The 27,744-nt window shown below is 39.6% G+C and overlaps 1 long non-coding RNA gene across 1 annotated transcript in view; it reads left to right on the forward strand.

Annotated features, from left to right (window-relative positions):
* Window positions 1-27,744, forward strand: part of LOC137393498 (uncharacterized) — a 54,999-nt gene that overhangs the window by 1,637 nt on the left and 25,618 nt on the right. The window contains exons 2-3 of the long non-coding RNA XR_010978300.1: window positions 298-354; window positions 462-524. This is a non-coding gene — a long non-coding RNA (uncharacterized lncRNA). The remainder of the gene's footprint in view (window positions 1-297; window positions 355-461; window positions 525-27,744) is intronic.

Raw genomic sequence — 27,744 nt, forward strand, 5'->3', positions numbered from 1 at the left:
TTGCGCTTTGTGATGCAGCTAAGAGTTTATCGCTTGTGTGAAATGCAACGCGTAAATGTTTTGCTCTGTTAAAAAAATTGTTTGGACGCTAGTCAATTGTTCATTGGTATATATTTGTAGCGTTTGAAAAATTATTATTTTTCAACTTGAAAATTCAAGCCAGTGTATTGTAACTACACACTATTCTAATGTTATGGTTTAACCAGCCAGCTTGAAGTACTGTTCAGGCTGGTCCTTTTGTGTAGCTCCACTAAATCAATGTTGTAGGTAGTGAATTATAAATGCATTACATTGTAGATATCGAGGTTAAAGTGGAACCTGATGATGCATCAGTAGACACAGACAGTGATGAAGGTAATTCTATTGAATAATTTTTTTCATGAAATTCATGACATCTTATTATATTTGTGAAAAACTTCTCCTTATCATTCTCTTTAGATGAACTTTCATAAATATTGCAGTAGTTGCAGAAATAAAAACAGAACCAAGATATGATGGTGGTCCTGATAACCTCTACCCAACTGGTTAGTTTAAGATTAATTAAATTGTAGTGATAACTAGTGATAAGCTTTGACAGGTGCTTGTGAATTGAATGGTTAAACTAGTTTATTGTACTGAAGGTGATATACAGTTGTACTTTGTTTGTTGGACTAACACAGAGTAGTTGTGTCCGTACACTGATAATTGAGTATTGTACATTAAACAAATATATGTGTCTCATACATGCCACTAGTGCACAACAGGGGTACAGTATGCATATACAGTATACATGAGTGAGTAGAAAATGATTGTATCCACAATAGGTTACAGTATATTCATAGACCTATTAACTATACTTGTAGTTAATATAGTATAACATAGTATAGGTAATAAGTGTATGAGTATGATATTGACCTTTTGAAGGGTGTAGCGTGATTTGTTACCTATATTTTGCTCTCTCCAACAGCAAGACTGATATTGCTGTCGCAGGCTTAGCATTTTTTTTAATCGTTTAGGTGTGATTTTTGCATTTCCACATAAAAGCTTACATGGCTTTTGTGAATCTGCAATGGCTCGGAATTGATGAAATTTAAAGGTTGACTTGCAACAAAGTTTACATTACAGTTATTTGATATCAACTGATATCAAACCTCAAAGACGAACATTTAATTGCAGCCATCATAAAAACGCAAGTTTGGATTCTTTTTATTTGGCTGACGTACTCCAGCAGTTCAGTTATTGTTTTGACACATGCTGTTATCACTTCTAATTAAACGCCAATAAAAGTTTCGATATAGAACGTTGCACTAGATTATGACAAATACTTTGGGTTTTACTAGAAAGCCTGTATCAACTATAAATGCTCACTACATGACAGTATTGTTTCAACCTGGTGTAATCATCTAGTCGTAATCTGATCATGTGACCTGATCATGTGAGTTTTTTTCTTCTCACGAAAAACCCGAGATATTTGTGATAGACTTGTGAGTCTATCACAAGTCTAGACTAGTGAGACTTTGAGAGACTGGTAGTCTCTCAAATGGTATGCTGCAAAATCCAGATACCATATCAGAGCTAGAAGACTTTGAAGAATTCTTTTCACCGTGTTAGCATGCGGGGTGTTAAAAGCCCCACTTACAGATTTTGGAATGGGTACTCGGAGCTAGTACGCCTACTGCTCACTTTTCTCTGAGCTACATGAGAGAGCGATTGACAGGAGCACTCCGTGCAGTACGATTAATTTTTAAATATTTTTTTGCCTACGACAGGGTGAACTATGCCAGGTTATTATGATGGACCAGTTGAATGAATTTTGGAAATGAATTCTAATCTACGGCAGTTTCGTGATCGATTTGAGTGATCGACTGTTCATTTTTGAGGTTTTAAAGATGTGGTTGCGTCAAAAATTTCGATTTAATGAAATTAAGACCCATAAAAGGCTAAAAAATCAGCTACAATTTGATGCTAGTTTTGTCTTTGTACAACAACCCTGTTCAGAGATATGCGTTTGAATGAAGCCCTCTTTTAAAAAGCTCACATTCCAGCGGGTGCTTCTTTCGTGACGTCACAAGCAATACATCTGAAAAGAACCCACGAGCGATAAATATGAGGTCGCTTCCTTAGCCGATCATCAGCGCGAAATTTTTATATAGGCCGTAATAAATGTTATCACTCGTAAAACGCGTTGTCTGTGATCTCAAATTCAGGGATTTTACTCTATTGTTTAATCGCATGGACATCGATATTTACTAAATTAATTAAGATCGTTACTTCAATGAATTACTCGTTTGACACGTTTTATTGGCAAACAACTTAATTGTAAAAACTGCTGTGAAGTTACAGCGAATGTGACTCCGAGTTTTCTTGGCATCAGGTAGTTAAAGTTCTACGGAGGAAGATCGGAGAATGGAGGTAAATTTATCTTTTACTTTGAGTCTCCTATAGAGTTTCCTGTTGAGTTTACATTCAGGTTATATTTCCCTGTTAGAGGCTAAAATGTAATTTCCTGCGTGTGCGAGATACGTGTGTACAGTGAGTTCTTGATGGCTTTTTTTTGATCTTCAGCATTTGTCAATACAATGACTTAGATTGATGAATATACTTAAGGGACTATTTTAGTACTCATTAATACATGTACTAATTAATAAAATTATAACTTTTTGCTATCACCACTCATCGTTTTATATTTTTTATCGGTTCACCTAGGTACATTTGCTTCAAATTTCTGTGGCAGTTTTATCTAGTAAACTAGATTCATGGTTTGATTTTATATGTTCACTTTTCACTTGTAGAAAGTAAAGAAAATTGATTGATCCATGCAAATCTATAACTTCCAGAACCAAAGCTTCGAATCGTTGGCTTGGCGTACTTGTGCCTTTGTTAAACATTAATTTGTTTTTAAAATTACACTTGCAATCTATCAAACTCCTAATTTGGAAGCTTTCAGTAGATACGCTTTAGCATGACATATCTATGAATGACATATATTTATTGCATTTGTTTTACTGATTACAGGATGTTTATGTCGTCCCACCCGCTGAAGCAGCTTTGTCAGTGTGGAAACTACCATAAAGGGGGAAAGAGAGACATGAATGTGTGCTACATAAACCATGATGTTTTGTTTGAGTTTGTTGTAGTAGATGAATTTTTCTTATTGTATCAGCTAAAACTATGTGAGTGGCCACGACTTGATGAATATTTTTAATAAAAGCTTTATGCCGAGATGAAAATCTTTTTGCTTGTAAAAATTATATAATAAAATAATATTGTTGAAGATAATGCAAATCATGATTTACAGAATATTGTAGTGAATTGGATACGGGATGCGGGTGTCCGCAGAACTGGAGAATAGGAGTTCAAATCCAGTTTGCAGCAGACTTCTCATCCTTAAAACTTTATCCCTATGTATATTCTTTTTAAAGACGCTGCTTGCTCATTTTACTTACGGTAGTAAGAAACTAGTTTTCGGTGTGGCCAATGATATACAGCCCCGCCCCGATAGGCGACGGACATAATGTGGGCGGGGCTTTTAGGAGGCTTTATATTGTCATTGTGGGTAGCGGCGGAACTGTGCTGATACAAAGACCTCATTCTACATAGTTTGCTTGACAGAATTACCGTAGACCGGTAAAATTGGTAGTCGATACTCAAATATTTACACAGCATTTGGAAAAAGTGAGTAAGACAAATTTTCAATTTTCGTTATTTGATGCCTTTGAAACATTCATAATAATGTATCTGTTGCGGGGTTTAAAATTTTGTTCTAACCAACATGAGCAAATACAAAATAAAATATATGCCAATAGAGCCGCGTAGGACTAGACTTTTATCGCAAATAGCCGATGTGAATACGAAATATATTGACAGATAGATCACACGTGACATCATTTTGGGCAAGTCTGGCCATGTTTGTTTGGCCTGAGCGTTTTTACCGCGATCAGATTTTTTCGATAATAATCTTCAAATATCTTGGAAATGAGATCGCCTAACGCAACAAACAACATATCAACGGATAGTGAAAAAATGCTTTCTTTTAAGATCAACTCAAGGTTGATGCAACCACATCTTTGGGAGCTTGTTATCACATTTCCATAGACTTTGTTTCCTCAACACAGCAGAGTAAGACACGGTAAATCTGTTGATAATAATTAGTTGTAATGTGAGTTTTGTTGCAAGTCAACCTTTAATGACCGATGAATGAGCATAGTATGTTAACAAAATTTCTACAAACCTGATGTATTCGCAGTAGAATTATATTTTTGTTGTCTATGAAGCTGTTTTAGACAGTTAGGATGAATATTTAATTACAGTCAAACATGGATAACTCGTCCACCTATAGCTCGAACACATGGTTAATTCGAAAATTTCCTTTGGTCCATTCCCACGTAATGATAAGTTGCTATAGATAACTCGAACTCAACACTATTAATTTGAACTGTTTTTTTGCCCAACAGCTACCGAAACGGTTGTTTTCGCTTTAGAAAATCACTTTATTCAAAGCCATCGAGGTAAACTTCATCTTTTCGTAATTCATAAGCGTTGTTATTACCACCATCAGCAAAATATTTTGTCAACGACTTTTCTAAAAGTTTGGTGAAATTTGATTTATACTGCGATACGATGAATAGCACGGGCTAGCCGGGTCACGCGCGCAAGAATTTTCGCCACGCACATACAAAACAAAAATCGCATGTTGTTTTGTATGTGCGTGGCGAAAATCCTTGAGTGCGTGACTCGGCTAGCCCGTGATGAATAGTTTTCCGACGTTGATTCCGTGTTGAATCAACGTCGGAATGTTGAATGTTTAAAATGTCTTAAAAAATTGTTGTAATTAAACGTATACGTTGTCTGAGCTACAAAAAACTATTCATCGTTTGACCTAAACACAGAATACGTGTGTACATTCAATAAGTATCTACTAAAAAAGCGTGAGTGATATAGAATGTACCGTAAAACCTCGTAAAACTTCTAATTGAACTGCCTCGGAGTGTTGCTCGTAACGAATCCCAGGTACCTATTAAGTTAATCTGCATAAACTTCAAGAAACAACGGCAAAATTGATTGTGGGTAAAACCCCAAAAGAAAAAAATGTCTTTTCTTCTGAGCATTTCAACAACGATCAAGCTTTGCCAATGTCAATCTGAAAAACGTCCTGGCAATAACATCACCTCAAACAACAAACCAATCTCAAGTGATAGAAAAATCTCTATACTTTTTCATGAAAACGTTTTAAACTTTACATTAGAAGCATTTAATTTGAAACAAGCCATTTGTGCTTTTGATTTATATTATAGTTTGTATTTGTACATGTATCTACTAATAAATAAGTAAATATATGGACTTGTGACAGTGCTCTGATAACTTGAATGCTCTGATAATTCGAACACTTTTGCTCGGTCCCTTGATATTCGAGTTATCCATGTTTGACTGTAGTAGTAGTAAAATAAATAAATTTAGGCAAAATAGCATGCATTAATTGCGATGCAGCAAATGCTTTTTAAATATTTATCATCACTTTCAAAGTTTCATGGCAACTTCCTTAACCCGAATTCCGACACACTATAAACCTCTATTCATCTATGAAATATTAACAAGAAATGCTGTCCTTTGTTTTTTCGTCATGTAATTTTATCGTTGTCAGCCATTTTTATAAACAGTTTTATTGTTAAAAACAGGAAGCTTTTGCAATATATCTTTGAAAACGATCCTTCTGTTTGCAATTTTTTTATTACAGTATCAAAACAACACCAAAAAGTACTATTAAATAAAAGAAAAGCGATCGTTTTTTACAAATATGACGGCCTTTTCGTTAACGAGCGCATGCGCAAACAGCTTGATGATGTAAAAAAAAATCGATGGATATCGCTTTATAGTAGCTTTTCTCACCAATAAAAAGCTTGATGTTTTACAAAGGTCAACGATTCGAAACCGTTTGTTTCTATAAACAAGACTTACGTTTTTGTTTGGTGTTTTATATCTAACGTTCTTACATTGCATTTTAGGTTAAACGCAAAACTTTTTTTGCGGGGCACTTGTTGTATTTCATTTTAGGAAGTTTATGCTATTGATAATCATATTTTGAATGATAGAAATTTATTGGTAAGTCGATCTTACATTTTTCGGAGCTCAACTTTCATTTGGTTTTATATTCCAATGTGTTATAAAACTGTAGTTGTTTATTCTTTTCTCCGTTTTACCTGTTTTTGCCTTCCTGTTTTGGCCGACTGGCTTTTACCTTCACTATCAAACGTAAGCCACTTTTTTCCTGCCGTTTTCAAACTTTTTACACTGATCTGATGAGAAAATCCGAGCGGTTATGTTCTTGAAAGTGGCCTAGCTGTTAAGCTATGCCAATTAGCTGCCACATCAGGAGCCATCTCATAGTTCAAAATTGTCTCTTATCTCAAAGTAAATTTTTGCTTGGGGGAGGAAGAGAAAAGGAGGAAAAACTCCCAAAAATAAATTAGTTTTCTACAGTAATATTAAGAGTTTAGTGGCCACAGATAGTTTTGTGTCAACGGGTGGCAACGGATGGGGTCTCTGGTAGCTTAATATTTTTAGCATGTTTCTAATCTAGTCATTATTAATCTGGTCTCCTACTACCACTATTATTATAGTTGATAAGCTAGGAGTAATTGGCCATTAAAAGGTGAGCGGTAATAGAAAAATAAAGGCTTTGTTACGCCGTGTGCAATCAGTCGAATCAGCTAGTGAGAGTCATAGATTTACATTTACATCATATTGTAGTACGGGGTCTTAAATGACGCCGATGGCAATTAAGTTTGTAGTCTGTTTCCGGTCTCGCCCAGCGGCTTGTCAGCGTCGGTAGCAGCAGTCGAAAACTTTAATTTACTCCTTATACTAATTTCCGAAGGTAGCTATTATGGATTGCATAATTCATTATAATCAATCATCACATTTTAGTGAGCTAATAAGTCTTAGCGATAGCACAAAACCAAAATCAAGCGTTTTTGCGAGCTGTGGAGCACCATCTACAAAGCGCCTGAACGATCCATACCGAAAATGTTTAAGTCATTCTAATAGCTCGCGCAGCTCAACTCGAGAAAATACCACGCTGGATGTTGGATGAGGTTTGCCAGCAAACCAAAGTATCAGAGAGCTTTTCAAGTTGCAAATAATCTCAAGCCTCCTGAGGAAATTAAGGTGAGAAAATAGCAAACTAATTTTACTTTGGCCATATAATAAATAATCAAATGCTTATCAATCAACGGGTGGATGTGTTCCTCTATTGAAGCATTATACGTTCTCTTCACTTAATCATTTATTTTTCAAAGGAATGCAGCTTATTTTTAGACTATCATTTGTTGGTGTCACCCGTATCAATGAGTGGTAACTGCAGATATTAGATTTCAATAAGTGTTTGTCAAAAGTTGATTGTCCTATCTCCACATCTTACACCTAAGTAGCCACAACAAGGTACTGTTTTGTTTTTATTAAATATCATTGCCATATAGTTTATATTTTTGCAACTGCAGATTTTTGTTGGATCTTGGATACCTTCCCTCGTAAGCTCAACGCCTACCAAGTTTCTTCGATCTTCCAGTCTGAACCCTCGATGCACGGCTGTTCCCAAAATGTGTGTTGTATGCAAATCAGGAACGAAGCTAGTGGAAGATACTGTCACACACAAACGTGGTAATGACATTCTATGTATGATTGATTGGAAAGATGATGCTGGTAAGTTGAAACAGTTATCAAAGTCAGTGTCATAGATCACTTTGTACATGAGCATGACTTAATAATGTGCTTGGCCTCAAAGTTCTTTTATGCATGATAGTATGATTTGTTGTCTTATGTTTTGCTTGGTTATTGCAAATATGAAAGTTCAAGAGCATTTCTTTTGGGATGTGATCTCTACAGATAGGTTGCTAGAAGCAGCCATGTTAAGAAATGATACAGACGTGCTAATGCTACTGCAAGAGAGTTGTATAGCTAAAGAGGTCCGCTACCATTATTCCTGCAGAAGGAAATATTGTCTAATAGTGTATGCGGAAACAGATTGTCAAAAGAAAAGCACCATCGCCAATCGCAGTATATTCGGTTGATAGCTTGTGGTCAGCATGCAGCGACATATAGACATGAGGAAAATCCTTGGTCGCTTACTGTCGTCTACACCACCAGCCCTTTCATCACATGATGGAGCTGGGCTTGGCAAATGTGTGAAAGCTCATCTTCTTCGTGGAATTGAAAGCCACTGCAATTAAAACTCGCTTGTCAAAGCTGTGCCTGAAGACTGTTCTCTGATTGTAGACTGTATGGCATTCATTTATGCCTAACCCAAAAGCATTCTTCCTAACACTGTTGTAGAGCTAGCCCAAAAAGTATTGTATCAGCTCGGCTGCTTGGCCAAAGCCTACAAAACAAGAAGAGTAGATTTGATTTGTGATTGATATGTGAAGAACTCTATCAAAATTTTTAAACGATCTCACCGTGTGACTAGCAAACAGCCTGAGGTTATAACACTTTATGGGGCTTAGCAGAAAATACCGAAGCAATGGCCGAAATTTTTAGCGAGTAGCCGCAACGAGTCAGCTTTGTAAGACTTTTTACTATCACACTTTAAGCATTGCAAGCTCCAAGATAGTTTTTTGCTATATATCGGGATTGCTGATAGTTGTGAGCGACTTTCATTTAGTAAAAACAGCTTTCCTGTTAGACCCTCCCTTCAGCCATACCTAGTCTTTGATCATGAAGAGGCAGATGCTTCGTAATATGCTTTTTAAAATCGATTGAAAGTTCTCGATGTATTATATTATAAGATATTATAATGTATGTATTATAAACAGACTGTGTACCTTGGTAAACATGCTATATAATATAATCATCATACAGTGTACATTACTAAGATACATATACAAAGTCCTATGATATTCATTAATCATCCAAAAACTTGATTGTCATTGAACATACTGCACCATTGTTGTTTTAACACGCTACCAGTACAGTAAATCCAAAATGAAGCAAGAAACTTTGCATATAAATGCCAGGTAAATAAAAAATAAATAACATGTACCAACGGAAAGTGCTAAAAGAGGCAGAATAAATACTACTAATAATAAAAATAACTATAACTATAACACATACAAAAATACTAATAGCATAATAAAAACCCATATATAAAAATGATCAGTTGAAAAGTGTTCTCGCAATGTTACTAATGATGACTCAGTTACATCAATAAAAATTATTTTTGTGGTTGTTGCTATAGTGGTTGCAATTGCTTTAGCAAAGGTGTACCTGAGAGCATGAGAATATCAATCGATACAATCATCAGAACTACACTCCGCGTCAAAGTCGCTAAGGTCCAAATTTCAAACACTGTTTTCAGATTTATTCATACTGCGGTTTGCAATGTTATCTCAAGACTTTCAAGTGTTTTGATGAACAATGAGAGTACTCTTCAGGAACATTGTACAGCAAAGTAGCAACTATTGTTATGGCGTATTCGATGACGTTTTCTAACTCCGAAGCTTTACCGTTTTGTATTTAAAAGTTTGAAAGAGGCACCAGAGAAATAATTAATAACTGTATTTAGCTAATATTTTTACACAAAGTAGTTGCAGCTTTAACATGTCAGACACTTCAAAGTATATGAAAAAAGGTCCAACAAAAATGGTGAGGCCCACGGCATCGATGTCGCTCCACCCAAAGAAGATCGCAAAACATAAGCGACATTTGCTTTGCTCATCAAAGGGTTATATTTATCTTTTCAAAATGCTGACGAGTTAATCGAAAAATACAGCATCACTTCCTATTTAAGCGCCACCTGCAATAAAATGCCATTATTAGGGAAGGGTTGAAAAATACATCGCTATGGCATTCAAATAGAGGTTTTATGGTATATATATATGATAAAGATTAACTATCACTTATGGTTGTGTTTTTGTTTCTTCCGTACACATGCTTTTTATTAGTCATGCCATCAACTAGATATTATTTTGTTATAATGCTTTTACCAGTCGGTTTAGAGCGTTTTAGAACATTTTCTAGGCTGATCCTCATATCTAGTTGAACTATAAATCTGCTTGTAGTGAGTAATTTATGGATATTTTCTATTGTAGATGCCGAGGTTGAAGTAGAACCTGGTGATTCATCAATCAACAATGGCAGTGATGAAGGCAATTGATTATGTTACAATTATATTTTCATGGAAATCACCTCAACTTGGTAAATATATGAGACAATTCTCATTATGTTCTCTAGTTGGCCTCTCATATTTATTGTAGGAGTTGATGAAGTGATAACAAAACCAGGATCTGATGGTGGTGCTGATAGTCTCTACCCAACCGGTCAGTTAAAGATTTATTAGATAATAGTACTAACTGCTGTTGATTAGCTCAGATGTCCAGTGCCTTTTAGCTGAGTAAATATAATAATTACCTTTCTCTATTGTCTGCCAAACTGGTTTATTAGTAAAACTAAAATACTAAATCTGACTATAATTTGTTGTGTCATTCTCTTTTAAGCCACAGACTTTTTTATAGATGTTCTTTTTAGTACTAGTTGTCAAAGGAATTCAGCTTTTTTATTGCCAGTCCTGTTTGTCATGGTTGCTATATTAACATGTGTACTGCTGGTCTTCACACTCATATATTGGTACAACATCTCAACACTTTGTCAATGCAACATTTGCAGTGATCGTGGTCATTTTTAAATGTATTTGCTAATAATTACGGTGGAAAATAACATATTTTGTTCTGTATTTGTTTGAAAGAGTTTAGCATTTTGTGAAGGGTTTTGGGAAATCTTTGACAAAAAATATAGGGGCAGGCCTCTAATGATGTTTATAAGCTGAGTTTGTCTGTTGGACACGTTTGGTTCATCGTCTTCATAAACACATGACCAGAGCATTGACGACCAGATCATGGCTCAAGCTGAAAATTAACTATTGGTATTCATAGAAATGTAAAACGTGTCAGTTTGTCACATGGTAGCACTTTCTTTCAAGTTAGCTTTTTACCGCAGTCAAACTAAATTTATATAAAGCGCTTTATGAGCTTGATTTTTTCATACGTTTAAACTCACTTTAGAAACTTTTTCTAGTCTTTATATTATAATTCACTCAGTACATGCCTACAAACCTATTAGGTTTGCTTTATTAACAATCTGTTTCAGCTGATTCCAAGCAGGTACATTTCTGATTAAACTGCTGATTATCGTAAAACCTCTAATTGAACACTACCTCTATTTGAACGACACCTCTATTTGACCGCCACTATGAGAGAAATGTTGAGCATTAGAGCACTACCCTTTATTTGAACGCCACCTCCATTTGACCGTCACTATGCCATTTGTTCGTCTCTATGAACCAATATTATTAAATGATCAGTAGAAAAGTGGCCTTGAAGTTGTATTAATAATGAATCGTTTGCATCAATAGTAATCAATTCTCTTGTTGTCCCATTCAAAAGCTTTTAATTTTTTTTCCTAAAATTTTGAAAGCAGCATCATAGAAATAATTAATAACTGTTTCAGGCGAATAGTATTTCGCTAACTGCAACGCGTAAAGTTTCGCTGTACCAAAAATTGTTTGGACGAAAATATTGACCAGTTCAGCAGTGCAAAAGAAGAGTTGAAGTCAGAGGAGATTGTGAAAGGTATTGGACAACCAGAAAATGTTTGTCCCATTAAGAGCAACAATCAGAACGCGACTATGCGAGCAACAATGGAAATATTTTAGTTTTGAAAACACTAACTTTGGTTTGTGCATGTAACATAAGTATGGTTCGTTAATGGCACTTGTTCATGAATAATTATTTGAGTATTATTATTAATGAATTGAATGAGTATCACTATCTGTATCAGATTATTATTATATAACATACCCTACTGGATGAATTTATTCGCTGTGATAAATTTCGCGAAAATTGCCATTTCATGCATATTCAGGGATTAATTTATTCGTGGCTGACAACTGTCACTCTCTATGAAGAGTTAACTTTATTGCGCCTAGCAATAAAGTTAACTCTACGCATGCGCACATTGCGTGTTTCGATTTCTATTTAGCTTACAACTACGGGTCGATCATGCTAAGCTATAATTTTTCTGCTGCGTTCAGAGGTTTTCACGAATATTCATAGATTTGGAGGCCTTTGATGAACCAACAATTTGTCGTAAGTAATGACTTTTCTTTCAAAACCATTTACTAAATTTGTTGAATTTTACTTTAGTTTTTTGATAAAACACAATATTTATTTTTTCCATCCCTACTGCTTCGTTATTTGTTTTAGTGTGAGAGAGGTTTTTCATCATACACGGAGGCATAATGACTGCAAGGGTGGTAGATGTCATTCTTAGAAGATCACCAATCATTCAGGGAGGTCTTGAAATTGAGATAGAAGTGACCGCAGCCGCTAACGAGGAGAATATATCTGTTTTAAAAAGGGAACAAAAACGCCTTTACAAGCTCAAATCTTTGGCCAACCGGTAAAACTTTGCAATAGCAAGCCACGAGGAGAGTTCTGATGGTAACTTCTTTACCAGCCATGAAGTAGCGAGAGAATCGCTTTCAACATCTACCCAAGACAGTAACAGCGATATAGAGCTGCTACTACCAAAATAACTAGTCCGAGAGCATCATTACACGCTAGTATTCACTTATCAAGAGTACCAGTTTAACTTTATTGCAGGACAACCGCCATATGGACTAAACTGTTTATATTTACTCCATTCATCGTTTGCGAAATTTTATTTGTATTTGAATTATTTTATTTGTACACTTAATTTAGTAATAAATTATTATACATGTATGTCTATACATGAAATGAAATATATAATATAATCATGTTTGCCGCAGAAATATCAAGGAGTTGTTGTTGATGAAAGGGTCTAGGCTGACTAGTTGCTTCTCTGCCAATATTCCTGCCTTGATGAATATTACTACTTTGTCTCTAGTTTTCGTAATCATAATACGTTATATTCCATTCTCAATCTGCAGTAAACGCAAAAAGGAAAAAATATTAATAAATGTTAAGGAAGTACAAAAACAATAGCTGAAGTATTTAATGAAAGCGATCAGTTTTTAAACAAAAAAATTACCTAATGCAGGTAATTATAGCAAAAAGTATGTGCACTGCAAATCAATACATACCATAATGTCCAGATCAGAATCATTATCGTTCTCAACTACGGTATTAGTTAGAGATTGATGGAGTTGATTTCAATGTCAAAAAAATGTAGGAGAGATTTTTGCGATGACAAAGCCATGCCGAATAATTTGTGAACACCTTGAATAATTTTGTAAAGAAGTTCGATGCAGTGGCAATAAAACTCGAAGCCCCGCCGATGATTTTGAAGAAGTTTTGGAACTCGGCTACATTTCGTACTTCGGCCTAGCAGCTATTGTTGCGATGACGCCATTCTGCATATCTTGCGACAACCTTGAATAATTTTGTAAAGAAATGTGATGCATTAGCAATGGGGTTAACTCAAAGTCCCAGCAATGATTTTAAAAAGGTTTTGGAACTCAACTACGTTTAGTACGTATGCCTAGCTGCTAGTTTTTAATTTTGAGGCAGTAGTTATTCTCCCTTGTAATTAAAAATAAAACTACTTTTTTGCGGAATTAAAAAAGTCGCGGAATTGACTCATCGCGAATTTTTATAATCATCGATTATTTTCATCTTGTAGGGTATAACTTTGAATATTGGTAGCATATTATTTGATAACATCATTGCAGTAATCTGATTTTACAAATAATCGACGCTCGTAACTCCTCTTCCATTGGCTGCAAACTGTAGCAAACATACCAATAAGTGCAATGAGCTTTTTTGAAACATTGGTAAATACAGATATAAAACAAAAATATGACTTCATATTTAGAATGAAATAAAACTTGAATTTCTAAAAATCCTTTCATCATATATGCTTTACATCTGATGGTTGGTCCATGACCTTATACCGTGTGTTTGAATTGTTACACGTGATATATTATTCATATTTGCAATCAAAACTGTTAAAGAATCTTTTTATATTACTTATAGGATTTAAATGACATTTTTATGATATAAAATTTTTTGAGTGTATACCATACTACTGAGCTTGTGAGCCAAAAACTGTAAACTTGTATTATAGGTAAAAATTGTGGACAGAATTCCTTTTCAAGAGGTCAAAATGATATATCTGGAAGATTGTTATGCACTACCGCTGTAAAGACAAAGATAAAATGTCTCCCTGCAAGGAAGCCTCTTCAGTGTGAGATATTCAGTGCTTGCTTTGCTCGCCGCAGTCATCTAACAACAGACATGAGAACAGACACTGGAGGAAAACCATTCCAGTGCAATATATACAGTAGTGGCTTTACTCATCGTCATAGTTTAATGAGACACATGAAGACTCATACTGGACAGAAGCCATTTCAGTGCAAGATTTTGAGTAATCTGTTTTCTCAACGGTGTAATTTAACAAGACACATGAAAACTCATACTGGAGAAAAGCTATTTCAGTGTAAAATTTGCAGTAGTCAGTTTACTCAATGTGGTACTCTAACGAATCATATGAGGACTCACACCGGAGAGAAGCCATTTCAATGTAATATTTGCAGTAGTCGGTTTGCTCAAAGTGGTACTCTAACGAATCATATGAGGACTCACACTGGAGAGAAGCCATTTCAGTGTAAGATTTGCAGTAGCCGGTTTGCTCATCACCATATTTTAATAAGACACATGAGGACTCATACTGGAGAAAAGTCATTTCAGTGTAAGATTTGCAGTAGTTGGTTTACTCGATGTAGTACTCTAACGAATCATATGAGGACTCACACCGGAGAGAAGCCATTCCAGTGTAAGATTTGCGATAGTCAGTTTTCTCAACAGTGTAATTTAACAAGACACGTGAAAACTCATACTGGAGAAAAGCCATTTCAGTGTAAAATTTGCAGTAGTCGGTTTACTCAATGTGGTACTCTAATGAATCATATGAGGACTCACACCGGAGAGAAGCCATTTCAATGTAATATTTGCAGTAGTCGGTTTGCTCAAAGTGGTACTCTAAGGAAACATATGAAGACCCACACTGGAAAAAAAACATTCTTTTGCAATATATGCAGTAATAAATTTGCTGATCGCGGTAATCTAACAAGTCATATGAGGATTCACGCTTGAGAGAAGCTATTTCAGTGTAAGATTTGCAGTAGTCGGTTTGCTCAATGTGGTACTGTAGCGGAACATATGAAGACTCACACTGGAGAATAACCATTCGGGTGCAAGATTTGCAATAGTAAATTTGCAGAACGCCATAGTTTAATGAGACGCATAAAAACTCATACCCGAAAGAAGCCATTCCAGTGCAAGATTTGCATTAGCCGGTTTTCTCAAAGCTTAATTTAACAAGACACGTGAAGACTCATACTGGAGAGAAGCCATTCCAGTGTAAGATTTGAAGTAGGCGGTTTGCCCAACACTATAATTTAACAAGTCATATGAAGACTCATATTTGATAGAAGCCATTTCATTATAGGACACACAACTGTACATGTTCAAATGTACTTGGATACACTCATGTACTCTTATTTGGTTGTGTAAAACTTGTATAGGGATTGTCTTTTTTATGTGTATTTGCATCTGTAGTATATTGAGTTATTATTTACTTATTTAGTTGAGGTAAAATATATGGAGCTTTGTGGTCAAAAATAAATTGCATGCGTGTATTCTATTGAATAAAAAGCCTTGGTTCGGTTTTTCAGTTTGGTTGAACCGATATGAACATGACTAACAACTGCAACTTTTTGGAGATTAGTACATTGGCTGATCCTCCTGACCAAACCTACTGACGTTGGAAACATCGAATCAATTACTTTAGCAGTTAAATATTTGCTGCAAAGCTTTAATCTTTATTGTGCTTGAAATTCATTACATATCTGCTGAGCAATGATTCACATTACAGCTAAGGTTTCTGTTGTGTCTAATATTAGATTTTATAGTTGAATTCCAGCCTCATTGTGTATTTTATTGGTCAGTTTACAAGTTAAAAAACGCAATTTAATGGTATTAACATCTGAAGATAACTATAAAGATTCTGTTGTAAATAACTTTTACTTATGGAAGATTTTGTCTATTAGCTGACAACATGTATAGGCTACGCCCGAGCTTTACAGACTGTTTTTCCGTTACAAGTAGATAGATTGTATAAGCTGTACCCACTGTTTTTTCATTCGTTTAACACACCATAAAACCTCTTATTTGAATGCCACTTGCATTTAAACGCCTTTTCGACATCCTTTGATCTTTGCGAACGCATAATAGCAATTTATCAGTTGAAAAGTGTCAACCAAAGGGTGGTAATACTGACTCAGTTTTATCGATAAAAATTAATTCTTTCATTGTTTATGTTCATATCGAAGTTTGTTTTCCAACTCTGAAGGTGTTCATTTTTTCGTCAAAGTTTTGAAACCTACACCTTAGACATCATTAATAACTGTATCGGGCTAATAGTAGTTCATTTTTGGCGCAAACTTGGTACTTTGGCGTACATGTATGTGAAAAACAGTTTACATTTATGATGGTATATGAATCACTATTTTTAGGCTAAAATTTGTGCTTAGCAATGCAGCAAAAGTTTATCATTTGAGCAAAATGCGATGCGTAAAACCTACACCTTAGACATCAATAATAACTGTATCGGGCTAATAGTAGTTCATTTTTTGGTGTAAACTTGGTACTTTGGCGTACATGTATGTGAAAAACAGTTTACATTTATGATGGTATATGAATCACTACTTTTAGGCTAAAAGTTGTGCTTAGCAATGCAGCAAAAGTTCATCATTTGTGCAAAATGCGATGCGTAAAAGATTTGGCTCTGTTCGAAAGGGTGTTCCGACACTAATATCGACTAGTCCCGCAGTGCAGAAGAAGATTAGAGGTCGAAAAACAATGTGGAAGGTATTGAAGCCACAGAAACCAGATAGAAGCCACGATAGCCAGAAGAAATATTTGCTGCAGAGCTTTAATCTTTGTAGTGCATGAAATTCCTTACATATCTGCTGAGCAATAATTCACATTACAGCTAATAGTCCAGTGCATGTGATGCTGAATTGTAAAATATCAGAAAACGGCCAGCAGAAGTTTTTTTGATCAATTTAAAATGGTTAATGTAACAGAAATTAACTAAAATAAAGTTTTTGGAATCTGAAAACTTGCCATTTCTAATAAAAAATGTTACAAAATACAGTTGCACTGTTTCACAACACGCGGTCATGATTTTATAATTACTATGCCATGTTAAACAATGTGCTTCACTATGAGTAATCCGGTTTGTTATTAAAGAAAGTAGTGCATAAGCCGCATGCATGTTTGCAAGTTGAAATGGAGAAAAAGGCTGCTGCCTCATGTGCTTTTCACTGTCTGAAATCAGAAAATGACAACTGTAATGTAATTGTTTTATCATAAAAGCGGCACGGCACGGCACTGCTGAGTCATAGGCTCAGGAATGTATTAACTATTATTTTGAGCCACAAAGGAGTTTATCCAGACTCTCTTTGCAACGATCTTCCAAGGGACTAAAAGTATCATAATCTTCTACCACTACCAACACCTCTCAAGATATCACTATCAGCTGCCGTGAGAAATGCTACAGCCATTTCACTCACAAGAAAACATTACATCAGCTCAAAGGAGAACTGAAGTGAGTTGAGTAATACTATCTCAAACAACAATCTCCTTTGCTTATAGCCTTTGGAAGACGCCATGAGAGTAAAATAAAGTTGTGTCACTCTGGGAAAACATTCAGAAAGCAGAAACAAAAGCACAAACAAGCTACAAACAAAATTCCCAATATTATTTGAATACATTTTTATTTCGGATTTTTCGTTCATTCACTTTTTCATTTCATTCACTGCTATTGTTCGTTTCATAAACGATTGTTTCAAAAATGATCGTTTTTGAAACGATCGTTTTTGTTTCTCAAAACGACTTTTTTGTTGCTAGCAGAAACCAATCTATTGTAGTTTACTATTGGTAAAAAAAATTAAATAAAAAAAAACAATACGCTAACCAGAAATCAGTTTATAAAAAACGTTCGCGTGGTGGCATAATAGTCGCTCTGCCAACCAGCGTCAGTATCGCAAAGAGTTAAGGCTTATGTATTGTGGGGGATTTGCCACCAAGTAAATAACGTTTTTTTTATATTATTATAGGGAGTTGTGCCCTATTTTTATCTTTTTCCGAGTAGCTACGCCCTCGTGGGCTGGCCTTATGTTCCACTAATTTGCATATCTTATAGTATATAAAGGAAGGCATCAGCCTTATTATTTCGTTCTTAAATACATGTTGTTCCGTGAACCACCTCTCTCTTCAGTTTTTTCTGATAAGGAGAATTACTTGATTTATCGCAAGTATCTCGGCATTTTGCCTCTAAGCGCTGCTCGGTATATTAGGACAAGTCGACCTGTCGACCTTTACTGGCGGTCGACCATGTCGACTTTGCTGTAGACTGTCGACCAGGGGTCGACCCCTGTCTAGAGACGAGCAATTGTGTTGCCTATAGCGTAAGACGTCTCGTACGCCGCTGTGTGTTGGTGACGCAATCTAACATAAGGTTGCCCAAGTTGGTGACTTGTTACCTGTAGCATAAGACATTCCATATGCCGCTGCGTGTTGGTAACTCGGCCCAACGCAGTGCTACCCGAGGTTAGTGATTTGTTGTTACCTGTGGTGTAAGACGTTTTGTACGCCGCTACGTGTTGGTGGCTCAATCCAACACACTGGTGGCAACAGTGGGATAAGACTGCTGTAAAAAGGACTTCAAAGACAACCTTGGTAACCATGCCAAGCAGCCGACGGACTGCTACCAGACATCTGGCTGAGGCAAAGCTACAACAGGTCGACCAGATTGGTCAGATGACAGAGGCTATTTCCTGAGCCTTACAAATACCTAGGAGGGAGGTTAGCTTCAAGCCACCGAAATTCGATGGGAATGAAGATGTGGAACTATTCATCTCCCAGTTCGAAGAGGTTGCAGAAGCTAATGAGTGGAATGAGAAGCCCACTCTCCTCCACCTGCGTGAGACATTGAAAGAGGGGGCCAGAGGTTTCAGTCGAGGAGATTCACCCGCCTCCATCTTCTCGGCTTTACGCACAAAGTACGGACTTTCCCCGAGAGAGGCCAAGAGTAGGCTCCACCTCAAGAGGGAGCCAAAGACTAGCCTCCAAGAGCACGCAACGGAGATGGAGCGTCTAGTGAAGATAGCATACGCTGACCTTCCGGACTCTTACCAAGCTAATATGGCCATGGATGCGTTTTCCCTGACTCTAGGAAACTCGTACCTCCAACACCATCTTTTGGCAGTAAGAGCCCAGAGCATAGAGGAAGCAGTGCAGGCAGGAAATGAGTTCCTGCAAATTCAGCCCACTCTTCCTCGGCCTGGTGCTCGACCCCTAGTAATGACAGTGGAGAATGAGGAGACTACCCCTGCTACAGTCGCCCCCATCCACTCGGATCCCCCATCAGCCACTCTGAATGACGTCCTACTGGCCATAACAGGGCTAACGGATGGACTAAAAGAAGGAAACCGATTGGGGCGGCGAGGAGCTGAGCGAAAGGAACCTAACTGTTGGGGCTGCGGCCAGACAGGGCACGTACAGCGCCGGTGCCCTCAAGGTACCCAAAGACAACCACCTCAATCCATGAGGTCGGGAAACAGTTCCCATCCACAGCAGTAGGGGGAAGTGCTGACTGTGGATCTACTAAACCAATGCAAGACCAGTGGCGACAGCCACGACGGACTAGGCAACACACGCTCTCCCCCTGGTCGCCACCGGTCCCTTTGCATAACCGGTATCAGCCCTTACCTGAGTGTGCAGGTCTCCCACCCTCAGAAACCAAGGAAGAAACATACGTCTGACCAAAGCCGTCTCGGCCTTCCAAAAAAGGCCCCCAGAGAATGAGCGAAGCCAGACAAACTCATGGAGATGAATTATGGAAGCCACATAATAGCAACTATTTCTTGCCAAGTCGCATCGGAGGGCAGCCTGTCCAGTTTCTCATGGACACCGGATGCACGTCTAATCTGTTGGGACGGCATGATTTTGAGCGCTTACCCAAGGATGTCAGGAGCTGATTAGAGGTTCGAGAAGACTATGGGCGGATGGCAGATGGTACACGGCTGCAATTTCACGGACTCATCACTCTCTCAGTCAGAGTCAGGAGTGTCCAAGTCACCATATTTCTAGTGGTGTGTGCCCTGAAGGAGGATGCTATCCTGGGCATGCCAATCTTAGTCGACCACCACTGTGAGATGAATTTTCAGCAACCCACATTGGTGTTAAATGGGCAAAAATTGACTTGCACTGACAGAGAGGGTCGACCCTTGACCAGTGGAGTTCAGATAATGCGAGCCACAACGCTTCCCCCCTGAGGGCTGATCGAAGGAGTAAGAAGCAGTTATATGGTGGCCACCAGCCTACATCAACCCGGTAAAAAGGGAAGAGTGGCCATCCGCTGTATGAATCCTACCGACCATCCAGTCAGCGTGACGGCAGGGACGATTGTGGGACAATACACTGGAGTGGGACAATACACTGGAGTAGGACCGGACAAAATAGGGGTTCCCTGGACAGCAAAGGAGGATGTCAAGACTCCTAAGGAACATCCCCCTTCACCTTCAAGCGTGCCCCCCCCCCACATGCAAGAATTGCTTCAACAAGCGGCGCAGCATTGCTCGTCCCCTACCGAGCACAGACGGATGGAAAACCTCTTGGTTCGTTATGCGGATGTGTTCAGCCAAGGAAGCAAAGACGTGGGGCGTACCACCCTGGTACAACATGAAATCCCCCTTCTCCCAGAGGCACAGCCCTTCCGTCAACCCCCATATCGAGCAGGACATGAGAAAGAAGCCGAGATCGAGCGACAGGTTTCGGCTCTTGAGAAACAAGGCATGATTGAGCCCGCTCACGGGGCCTGGAGCTCTCCGGTGGTCTTGGTGAGGAAGAAGGACGGGGCGTGGCGACTATGTGTGGACTATAGAAAGCTCAATAGTGTCACTCGCCAGGACACTTACCCCCTTCCCCGGATCGACGAGAGTTTAGATGCCTTTTTTGGCGGCAAGTTTTTCAGTACCCTGGATATGATGAGCGGGTATTGGCAGGTACCTCTCTCTGCTGGAATGTGCTCCCCTTTGGGCTGACCTCCGCTCCGGCCACCTTCTAGCGTCTATTGGAACGCGTCCTCCAAGGGCTACACTGGAAAACTTTGCTGCTATACTGAGACGACATCATCGTCATGTCGGCAGACTTCTCTAGTCATGTATCTAGGCTGGCAGAGGTGTTGGAACGATTGAGGCAAGCAGGATTAAAATTGAAGCCTTCTAAATGCAGTCTGTTCCAGACCCAAGTCAAGTACCTGGGCCACGTAGTCAGCGACACTGGAGTGGCTACCGGCCCTGAGAAGATTCAGGCCATCAGTAAATGGGCAGCACCACAGGATGTGACTCAATTAAGATCGTACTTGGGTACCACTGGGTACTACCACCGATACGTACCTGACTACGCCTCAATCGCCAAACCTCTCACCCTGTTGACGAGCGAGGGGGCTCCCTGGAAGTGGGAAAAAGATGAACAGGAAGCTTTCCTTAAGCTCAAGTGGTCACTGACGCACGCTCCAGTGCTGGCATATCCTGATCCCTATTTACCCTATGTGCTCGATACTGATGCTAGTAACGTAGGGACCGGAGCTGTGTTATCTCAGGTCCAGCAAGGCCAGGAGCGACCTATAGCCTACTATAGCAAGACCCTCTCCCCCTGCCGAACGCAACTACTGCGTGACTAGAAGAGAGCTGCTGGCAGTCGTGCTAGCTGTCCGACATTTCCGGCCATACCTATATGGCAAAGAGTTTACCATTTGGACAGATCATGCCTCCTTGGTTTGGCTGCACCGGAGAAAGGAACCCTCTTGCCAGGTGGCCCGGTGGCTGGAGAGCTTAGCCGAGCACAAGTATTGAATCATCCATCGAAAAGGCGTTAAGCACGGTAACGCCGATGGATTGAGTCGGCAAAAGTGCATCGACTGCCGGCAGTGCGCTATTGATTGAAAAGCGGGATCGGGGGCCAACTAGGTCACAAGAATGTGACTCTCTAGTACCCCCAGGGACTAATTGGGAAACTACTGTACCAGTGGACCAAGTTTCAGTACGGTCACCAAGAGGTACAAGAGGACCCAGTCCTAGCACCCACCAGTTGGACGAAGGTGACTGGCCTTGACTACCCAGCAGCAGACATACATTAGGGCCCAGCTTCTCGACTCCCACACCAGCCAGCCTAGTTCCAGTACGGCTGCCATGCAATGTGGGGTCACCCAGAGTGCTGGACAACCCCCTCAGAAAGTTTCAAGACCCTCGGTTATGGGCCATCAAGGTGGCAGGTGAGCCAGGACTCTTTGTGGAGACTGACCAAGTTACAGTACCATCAGACTCTAGGGCAGTGAGTTTAGATTCCTCACCGCCAGATGCCCCAAAGGTCCCAGAATTGTTGTCAGTAGTACAAACCTCACTAGATGAAGTGCGAGCGTTGCAGCAGACACCCGCTACCGACCTATGGATAATTTACCAGGCCGTCAGGAACCAGAAAAGAGTCGAAGAGGCAGTATTGCAAGTAGGCAGCTCCGAGTTGCAGCGGTTGGCCCGGATGTTCCATCAGCTTCAGATTGACGAATCAGGTGTATTGACCCTTCATCTCATTCAGAATGGGCGAGAAAGGGTGGTGGTGGTGTGCCCCCAGACTCTGCGACAGGAGATCCTGTGGAAGGCCCACGAACAAACTCACTGCGGTGTGGAAAGGACCCTGAAGCGTGTCCATTTGGATTGGTACTGGCCGGGCATGACTGGAGATATCAGGAGGGCAGTTCTCTCCTGTGAAGTTTGCCAGCGGGCTAAGACGGGAAAGGCCCGGACCTCCGGAAATCGACAACGGTAGTACGCTGGGAGGCCATGGCAACGTCTAGCAGTAGATTTAGTGAGAGCCCTACCTCAGACACCTCGAGGAAATAGCTGGGTGTTGGTACTCACTGACCATTTCACTCGGTGGTCGGATGCCTTAGCTATTCCTGACGCTACAGCTCCAACGGTGGCCCAGGTCTTGGATGAAAGAGTATTCAGTTACTTCGGTCTGCCCGAAATTATCCATACCTACCAGGGGAGCCAATTCGAGTCCTCTTTGTTTCAAGAGCTATGTGACTTGTGGGGAGTCGATAAATCTAGGACCACTCCGTACCACCCCGAAAGTAATGGTGTGGTTGAAAGAAACAATCGAGTATTGGGCGACTCCCTACGAGCACTTTTACTGGGCAGAGGGCAAGAGGACTGGGATCAACTATTGCCACAGATCATGCGGACGCTGCGAGGGCTACCGCACTCCGCCACTAAGGAAACACCCAATTATTTGATGTTGGGTCGAGAGCTTCGTCTTCCTGACCAAATGCTGCATGGGAATAGGTTGGAGTCATTTACTAGCACACACGAGTGTGTCCAGACTGTTCACGACCGGTTGATACAAGCTCACACTCTCCTCCGAGATAGACAGAAGGAAATTGTATCAACCGATGTGAGGGAGCCCCCGCTGTTCAATGAGGGTGACCTCGTATGGTTGATAAGCAAGCGGAGAAGAAAAGGCGAAAGTCCAAAATTAGCGGCCAAGTACATGGGGCCCTATCGTGTACTAAGGAGTCACGAAAATCATACGTACGAAATAGAAATATATGGACAGCGATCCACTCAGGCCGAAGAAAGATTGAGGCTCTGTCGCCCTAGTCCTGTGCAACAGGGTCGAGCCCCAACTGAGGTCGAACCTGCCAGACGTCCGAACATGAGAGGTTATCCCCAGAAATGAGTATCACAGAAAGACGGTAATCCAGATGCTGTTATTTCTGAATCACTTCTGCCTAGTCGATTAATAGATTTACCAATACCGCCATCGCCAAGAAGATTGGAACCACTTCGGCTCCACAACGAAGATTTTTTGGTCTCTCCGAGTGAACACAACTCTGACTCGAGGGCTGGCCTCGATACTGGCTGCGAATTGGTGACCGAAGAAACAAAAGCTACGGGGAATGAAGGAGTCCAGGCTAGTACCACTGGGACCGGAAATACCACGAGGCCTCAGCGAATCAGGAAACTCCCTGCCTATCTCGAAGATTTTACTGTTGGGGGATCCAATCAGGAGTCTCCTTTTTACGGCAAGGATATTGGGCCAATAAAATGCCAAGATGCCAAGCAGTAGTCTCTTTCTGTAGTCGCATCGCAACTCCGCCACATCACACAACTAATATGGAAGTCACGCATGAAACTGTAAAGGAGTCGACCCATATCCCGGGAGTTCTACCGATCATGTTGACGTCTAAAGCTCTTCTCGAATTACACCCCTCTCCTTCGAAGATGTTGTAGATGGAAAAAAAGCAGCCCCGGAGTCACTGCCCAAATTCAAGTGGTTGTCCAAAGAGACACAAAATCAGCTAGACAGATGCAAAGACGCCGGGCACACGTGTCCTCTATGTCAACAACAGTTCTCTACCCCTCGCAAGAGAAAGGTGCACACCGCCCAGCATTTTACACGCTTTTTCTGTGAGTGTGGTAGGAATTCAACTTCTCGAGATGCAATAGTCAAGCATCAAAATAGGATGCAAACCTTTGGTGAAGTAAAGTTTCACAGAAAAAGGGGTCTATGAGGTCGACCGACCCAGTTACGCCGAGTGGGTTCGCTATGTACGGCTGAAGGACCTCCCAAAGTTCGAACGACCTCTCCCCTATTACGAAGCACCTAGTTCTGTACGACAGAAGAGAAAAGCTACCTCTAGTTTGCCTCGAGAGACCAGACTTGGACCCAGAAAAGAAACTCCAAGTGAGCAGTCCAGAACTATACCAGGACGCCCTATTCCAGCTCCCAGGAACAGTTTGACCAGTGTAGGGTCAATTCAGGCTTGCCTAGGAGACGTTCGACCCCGCTCCCCCGCAGACGCACTTCGAGCAGAAGCCACTGACCTCCAGAGCGCCGCCCGTCGGTTAGAGGAGTTGGCCAACCACCTTTCATGCAAGACCCACGGACAATAAACATTACTGTATCTACTCCCCTTGTATTGGTTTATATACTCATATACATATTCTTGATGTTCATTGTTATTATTTCATAGCCGTATCCGTCTATAGGGGCGGCGAGTGTGGTGGATTTGCCACCAAGTAAATAACGTTTTTTTATATTATTATAGGGAGTTGTGCCTTATTTTTATCTTTTTCCGAGTAGCTACGCCCTCGTGGGCTGGCCTTATGTTCCACTAATTTGCATATCTTATAGTATATAAAGGAAGGCATCAGCCTTATTATTTCGTTCTGAAATACATGTTGTTCCATGAACCACCTCTCTCTTCAGTTTTTCTGATAAGGAGAATTACTTGATTTATCGCAAGTATCTCGGCATTTTGCCTCTAAGCGCTGCTCGGTATATCAGGACAAGTCGACCTGTCGACCTCTACTGGCTGTCGACCTTGCTGTAGACTGTCGACCAGGGGTCGACCCCTGTCTAGCGACGAGCAATTGTGTTGCCTATAGCGTAAGACGTCTCGTCCGCCGCTGTGTGTTGGTGACGCAATCTAACGTAAGGTTGCCCAAGTTGGTGACTTGTTACCTGTAGCATGACATCCCATATGCCGCTGCGTGTTGGTAACTTGGCCCAACGCAGTGCTACCCGAGGTTAGTGATTTGTTGTTACCTGTAGTGTAAGAAGTTTTGTATGCCGCTATGTGTTGGTGGCTCAATCCAACACAGTATATATGAGATGCAACTGTTTTACGCAGAATACACAAAGGTCTAGTGTGTATGTGTAAAATGGTCTGACTCAGTGTTATCAAGTTACATGGTTGAGAACCCGCCACCCCAGCTTACACTTTCGTTCCATCATAATATAAACATATTCTTTGCAAAAATGAAAGTAAGCTTGCACATTTTGCGTAAAATCACCACAGCCAGAGACAGACCAAGCATTCAATATTGATGAATCTCAATTGGAAAATGAGGGTATAGGGGAGACACCTAGGCCTGCTAAGAGAAAGCGAGGGGTAAACCAGCGACCAGTCTTACCTCCAATATGTAGTCTGCGTCAGAAGGAACACAAGTACTAGATACTAAGAAGTACTAAATAATCCTTTCATCATAAATGCTTTACGTCTGATGGTTGGTCCTTGATCTTATACTGTGTGTTTGAATCATTACATACGGCATATTAGTCATATTTGCAATGAAAACTCTTAAAGACTCTTTTCATATTACTTATAGGGTTTAAATGAAATTTTTATGATATAAAAGTTCTTGAGTGTATACCGTACTACTAAGCTTGTGGGCCAGAAACTGTCAACTTGTATTATAGGTAAAATTTGTGGACAGAAGTCCTTTCTGAGAGATCAAAATGATATATCTGGGAGATTGTTATGCACTACCACTGTAAAGACAAAACTAAAAGGTCTCACTGCAAGGAAACCTCTTCAGTGTGAGATATTCAGTGCTAGCTTTGCTTGCCGCAGTCATATAGCAACAGACGTGAAGACATACACTGGAGAGAAGCCATTCCAGTGTAAGATTTGCAGTAGTCGGTTTGCTGAACGCTCTAATTTAACAAGTCATATGAAGACTCATACTTGATAGAAACCATTTTATTATAAGATCTACAACTGTAAATGTTCAAATGTACTTGGATACACTCATATACTCTTAGTTGGTTGTGTAAAAATTGTATAAGGAGTGTCTTTTTTATGTGAATTGGCATTTGTTGTATATCGAGTTATTATTTACTTATCTAATTTCCCCGCGACCAAACAAGAGTGAAATGATTGATTGGGAGAATTATGATAAATGCACATGTGCACCCAACTCCCGGAAAACTATCAGTTAACAGCCGTCACCAAACTCTTGCAACGAAATCCTATCAACAAATTTAACTATTTTTCAGTAAAGTCATTTAAGTATAATAATGATACAAAACGCATATAAACCTATTTAAATATGTTACCAAGCCTTTGAAAGGTTGACGCAAATTCCTAAAACTAACCCATCTGATCGGATTATACATAAATAGACAAATTTATTAGGACGAAAATCATCACAAAACGCTTGAAAAGCTTCGTTTAGTAAAAGTTAAGACCGGAAATTGAAACGCCGAGCAACAGAGAATAGAACGATAAAGTATTGCCACAAATCGCCACAAAACGCTTGAACAGCTTGGATTATTAATAGTTTCGATCGACCTACGAAATGCCAATGAAGCCGTGCGACAGATAGTAGAACTATTTACTGTGTACTGTTTGTCTACTGTTTGAGGCGTAGACCGATTTACAGGTACGAAAATGTGGTACACCATTTATCAGCCTACGTTTTTGTCCAATTACCGAAGGTTTTTCAAATTATCTAGAACATCAGCCAGATTTCTTTACATCTTATCTACAAAGTAGAGCGTTACTACAACGCCCTTTTATGACAAGAATATTTCTTTATTTCACTCCAGTTTGCATAAAACTTCCAGACGCGTAAATGTCAACGCTTGCTCTCTGTTACATATCGCTGGCAAAACCGTTCTACATTCATCACAACACAACCAACTTTCAAACTGCATATTACACATCAGTTTGCCGTTTAACTTTTAATATTGCATTTCAGAGATATAATATAATAAACATATTTCTTGATTGTTGGCATTGTTTTTGTTAGTTAAATTACGTACAGTAGGTTAGGTCTACAGCTTGAATTAATATTTATTTTATTATTGTAAAACATAAGTT

The sequence above is a fragment of the Watersipora subatra genome, chromosome 4 (genome assembly GCF_963576615.1).
Source record: "Watersipora subatra chromosome 4, tzWatSuba1.1, whole genome shotgun sequence".
NCBI classification, from domain to species: Eukaryota; Metazoa; Bryozoa; class Gymnolaemata; order Cheilostomatida; family Watersiporidae; genus Watersipora; species Watersipora subatra.